This window comes from Haliotis rubra, unplaced genomic scaffold (genome assembly GCF_003918875.1).
Source record: "Haliotis rubra isolate DU_JTF1 unplaced genomic scaffold, ASM391887v1 Scf4, whole genome shotgun sequence".
NCBI lineage: Eukaryota > Metazoa > Mollusca > Gastropoda > Lepetellida > Haliotidae > Haliotis > Haliotis rubra.
The window spans coordinates 317,639-323,638 of NW_025767079.1; positions in this window are offsets into that span (position 1 = coordinate 317,639).

The window sequence follows — 6,000 nt, forward strand, 5'->3', positions numbered from 1 at the left end:
TAAACTGTGTTCCACAGTAGATATCGCTTGTGTGAGATCAGACGATATCTCCTAGGAGATATCGTTTTGACAGTAGATTTTGTACAATGCCCTGACAATACTATGACGTCATGAACTTGTTGACGTCACAATGTTATGACATCGCTGCACTGCAAATCTAATGGCAGTACTGTGTTCAGAGATGTACATTTTTCATTGAAAACTAATGAAGAGTGATTTTTGATGATAAATAGAATCTCACCCTCGTGTCTTCTGATATCAAATATATCAACACTCGTTGATAAAAGTAAAAATATCCTCGGCAAGCCTCGGATATTTGTTACTTTATCAACTCGTGGTGATATATTTGATATCAAAAGACACTCGGGTGAGATTCTCTATTTGCCAGGGCCTGCTGCTGCCTGCTGGATTTAAAATGTACAGGCCCTGAATGAAATCTGCAGGCCCATTTTGTTTAAGTCAAACCTAAAAACCAACAAAATAGACTACACTGTACCCAATTTCACACAGTTTCTACAAAATCAATTAGCCAAGCCTATGGCACTGTTTCTATTTGTAAAAGACTGGTGTTGACATTCATATGAACAAAGCGCTGAAATACCAGGAAGTGAAACTGAAAGTTACCGTAACATGATGGATCATGGATGATTCCCGAACATTAATAAAAAAAGTATGGGAAAAATTCTAGTTGAAATAAAAAATGACAGATAATTTACTGAAGGCCACAAGAGCCTGCAAATATCAGAAACTTCCAGCCCGATACAATAACAACCGGCGGTGGGCCTCCGGGCGGCGGTTATTTCGAACGCTGCATTGGTGTAGATGACGATGATGTGGGTACTCACTCACATATTATGTGTAATCTTTCGTTAGGTCGGGGATGCTAAGTTCCTCTTGCACAAGCATCAGTTCAGGACTGCTCTTCTGTACCGCATCATAGATATATGGATGTCCCATCTGAATCGGGCGATTATTCTCAAGTTAGTCCATCACAACGCATGATGGTTGGTTAGCCTAGTGGTTAAAACATTTGCGTGTCACACTGAAGACCCAGGTTCGATTCCCCGCCGTGATATTGGTGGAGTATTGCTAAAAGTGATGTAAAACCACACTCACTCACTCACTCACTCTGAAGTACCTACTATGACGAAAGTTTTGTGTGTCACCAGCTGTGACTGAGTGTTGGCCAACAAACAGTCTGGTCCAGCAAACAGTTTCCAGTTAGTGTTGGGAAATGGAAACCAAATCCACTGTTGATTATCAGAGGACTTGTGGTGAACGATTATCGATTATAATAAAAATATATACATTTTGTAATGTAATCACCAATCTTAAGGGTGAGAGATGCATGCAAGAAAGACACTGGAATTGTAATTAAACAATAAGAGTGGTTACAATTTTACAATGCTCATAGCTTTACACTGTTGAGTGCATGCTTGTTCATGAATATTCATCAAATTTAATGGTTACTTTACTTCAATCAAGTGTGTTATACTAAAACAACAAAATTTCAAATGATCAAAAATATGTTATTTACAATCGATAATTATTATTAATCCTCTTTTGATCGATTTTCGATGATTTTCGATCATCAGAACACCACTATTTTACAGTACTGGTACAGTTGAGTGCAAGTCGTGGCTTCACTTGTGAATACTTTAGCCCAAGGACTGGGGATGAAAGGACTATTATTCACGGTTGATACAATATTTTTACAATCTTAAAACAGACTCCGTTTTTTATTAATCTCAAAGGTTCAGGAGACAGATTATTGACACAATCCGAAAAAAATAAATTGATAAAATGACTTGATGTTATTACCTATCATCAAAAAATTAACCGTTATATTAATGCATTCATCACCAGATAGGCAACTGACATGTTTGTCAAGTTAGCAGCGATGTATCTGTTTTTCTCGTGTATTCAGTCTGTTAACCGTTTAAAAAAGAAATAGGTTTCAACAATACCATCATTCCCTGAGAGTCACCGAGACTAATAGCTATTTGTGATGTCCAGCACACCGGGATCGGAACTCTGGTAACTCGTTTTGATTGGTCTTCAGTGAGTCTCCATTTTATCTCAGGATGTCAGTATGTTGCCAAAACATTCATCATCAGATTGGACATGAAAGCTTTAGGGGATGAGTTATCTGGTTATGATTTGGAAGCCTTTTAACCACTTAGAAAGGAGATTCGTTTTGTTGAAAGCTGATGTGATAACAGTGAGCATGTTACAAATAAGATTGACCACAGTGAATAAAGAAGAAATCAATTGAAATTTCTTTTGAAGATTTTACAATATTGTTCAAAGTTCAATGACTATGTGTTTTGGGGGTTGGTGAAAAGTAGTTCTTTACAAGGTATGTTTGAACAAATTCAATGACTTTGTTTTTTAGGTTTGGTGAAAAGGTGGTATAGTCCATTTGACTTCATTTTAGAACGATGAATTGCTCACTAACACAAAATCTAACAAATGCAACAAAATAAAACTTTGCACAGTCACATGAAATCAACAGACCAACTCTGATGATTTGTGTCATAATTTTGGACACCCGAATAAAAAAGTAGTTTCAGAAATGATCATTTTGTTGTTGTCAGTTTTTGCTATTTCTAACAAGGGGGGACCACTTGCTGCTAGAACAGCCAGGTAATCAACAAGTGTGTGCAGTGAAATGTCAATTTCAAGGTACAAGTCACTCACCTGGCTGTTCTACCATCAAGCTGTTCCCCCTCATAAGAAATAGTGAAAAGTGACAACAAAATAATGATCGTTTGTTAACAACTTTCTCACCCTGGTGTCCAAAATTATGACACAAATCATCAGAGTTGGTCTGTTGATTTCATGTGACTGTGCAAAGTTTGATTTTGTTGCATTTATTAGATTTTGTGTTAGTGAGCAATTCATCGGTCTCAAATGAAGTCAAACGGACTATAGTTTGGAATGCAAATAATGTTAATATATAATCAGTTATACCTCTTGTATCTCATGGTGTCTAATTTCCTTAAATTATGTAGTTTGACTTTATCTGAAATGGTTTCGTTGTCTCTCCTAGATGAACAAACAAGGCTAGCCTAGTGGTTAAAGCATTCACTCATGATGCTGAAGACCCTGGTCCGATTCCATATATTTGTGGAGGATGGTGTTGTAGTGGTTAGCATGCTGGCCTCTCACGCCAAAGGCCCGGGTTCGAATCCCGGTAGAGACACCAAAATTTGTGACCTGGGTCTCATGCTGTGTTGTGTCTCTGGGCAAGGCACTTCGTCCACATTGCACTCAGTCCACCCAGCTGTTCAAAATGGGTACCTGAGAAGCGGATGTACGGACCTACACGGTCGCACAAAGCGCTTAGTAGCAGCTTTGAAAGTACAATTCCATCAGGGTAATAATGTAACGCCAGAGAGCAGCAGCGTGTTGGATTCTAGGCGCAAAAATTAACATTATTATTATTATTATTATTATTTATTATGTAGGTACATTGTGTGAAACCCATTTCTAGTGTTCCCCGATGTGATATAGCTACAATATTCCTAAAAGTGGCATAAAACTCAACTCACTCACTCACTCTCTCATTCACAAAGACATTTGATTCTTTGTTCAAATTTTACACTTGGTTCTTCATCAAACTGGTACAGATTTCAGTTCCTGACAGACATCCTGCCATGATGCTCTATATGTCAGAATGCATTTATTGTTCAATGAGACTAAAATTCAGTTCATGCCCTTCTGACATGTTTGATAAATCTCTTTTTATATCAAATGGCATTTTAAAAAATTAAGCTTTCCCTGCAAAATTAAATTTTTTAGATGATTTACCATTCCAGACTCATCATTATCAGGATTTCTGGCATTGTTCGTTAAGGAAGTGCCATCGTCTTGACAGTTTTGGTAAAACGACTTGATAACACAAGTTCCAGAAATAACAATGCAAAAATTATATCATTTTATTTGAACAATTAATAATTCATGTTTGACAACCGTGAATGTAGTTGGCATTATCGATTATTTTGTAATCTTTCACAGATTCCTGGGGTAGAAATGTCCATACACTGCACACAAAGACATTAGGATTTGTATGATGTTTCAATTGATTTGTTTGTCTGGTTGCAAACACAACTGTAAGCTGTTCTGTCATGCAAATTCAAACTCTGTGGTGATATATTCAAACTATAAAAAAAAGTTGCTGAAGGAAAAAATAACACATGTCAGCAAAAAAGTCATTCATTTTGATCAAAGCAAATTTAATTTTATCTTTCCTGAGTTCTTTCCTGAACTTTTGAAAATGTAGAAAGAATCGATATTCTTATGAAATAAAATTCAATATTTTGCTTCAAAATAGGAAATAAATCTAAAATTGGCTTCTATTTTAATCAGTATTCTGACAGTGTTTGGACACACAATGCTTTCCAGTGACACCCAGTCCAACAGGTTTAAAATTGTTACCGGTAACAGTCAGGATCAAAAAAGATTTATTTTCATTTTGGCGAAACATTCAGGACAGCATGGAGACTGAGCGACTTCACCAACCTGCAAATATATCCAATTTAGAAAATCTTATACTCATCCATGGAAAGAGTCATTCCCAGGAGTTATTTAGTCCTGTGTTTGCTAAATTCTGATGGTTTCGTATTCCCAGTCTGGTGTGGTATTGTCATAATCCACGATCTGCTGGCAAGACGAGACATATGATTATAGCTCTGGTAGAGAGTAATTGTTTTTTGGCCATACGTGGTAGATTCGTTATTGTCTCGAAATTGCACACTGGCTCTTAAAGTGAAATCCTAACTCTTATGGAATCAATGATAATTTCTGCTGGAGATGAAGTTTTGGCCTGTGGTTCTATTGTTCCTATTGTGTGGTATTCTTGCATGTCTTGCATCAAATGATCCGTTTGTGGGATCAAGTCAAGTCATTGCAAGAGTGGGAGTTTCTGAAATAAAGAATTCTGCTTTCACATATGGAAAGTTGATCAGGGGTGAACTATTTGTGTGGTCAAGGGAAGACATTACAAAAGAGTGAGTTTGTGAAATAAAGAAATCTTTTATATATGAAAACTTGATCAGGTGTGGTTTGTGAGCCATCAAGGGGACAAAGAATCATGAGAGCTTCAATACAGATTTTTGCGTGACAGAGACTAAAGGCTGACTTGCCTTCATAGAAGTCGGGAATTACAGTTCCTTGTAAGGTAGACGGGCAACCATGGGTGCCAAGATCAGATTAATGTTCCAAAACAAAAAGAGTTCCTGAAGGTTAAGAGAAAAACAGCAAAGTCTTTCTGAATTTCTGTGTCTGTGTCTGTGTCTACCCTTCTTCCTTCCTGCCTTACTAGCCCACTTCCATTATTTTTACTTTTCTACTTTGATTTCAATTTCCTTCTTCAGTTCATTAAACGCCTCCTTTCTTCATCCTTTCTTGTTGGCCCATCTTGTTAGCCCATCTTGTTGGCCTTATATTCAACCACGTTTCCCTTTATAATTTTTTACTGTCATCTGTGTAACGGGGGATAAGTATAATAGGTGCTATAGATATTAGAAAGGGGTGGGCTAGGGCTAGTAACTTAGTTGGGGGTATAAATTATAAATTCTGGTATATTAAATGGATTTTTCTTACTGGTTTTCACAGAGACATGAGGGTTACGGCTTTCGCTGGTTTGTTTGGTTTAGCCCGCCGTTTCGGCGCAACGATTGGTTGCACGCACTGGAAGGTTCCATTCCAAGGGTGGGGGTGTGCTCCTCGCTAAGTGGGACAGGCCCACTATTGCGTATATAAGGAGCATGCAACAGGTGTTTTATTGTCTGAGTTGGAGAAACCCAAGGATAGGTGAGCCCTTGTTTTGAGACGAAACAGCTTCCCAGTTTGCTTTGTGATAAAGTAGAATTTGCTCCATGACGGACCAGTCCTTGTTTCGAGACGAAACAGTTGACCCCCCCCTCTCACGGCGAAGCACTTAGGAAATAGGAGGGTAGACATAGGTATAGGTGTTTGGGGGGAATATAGGTATTT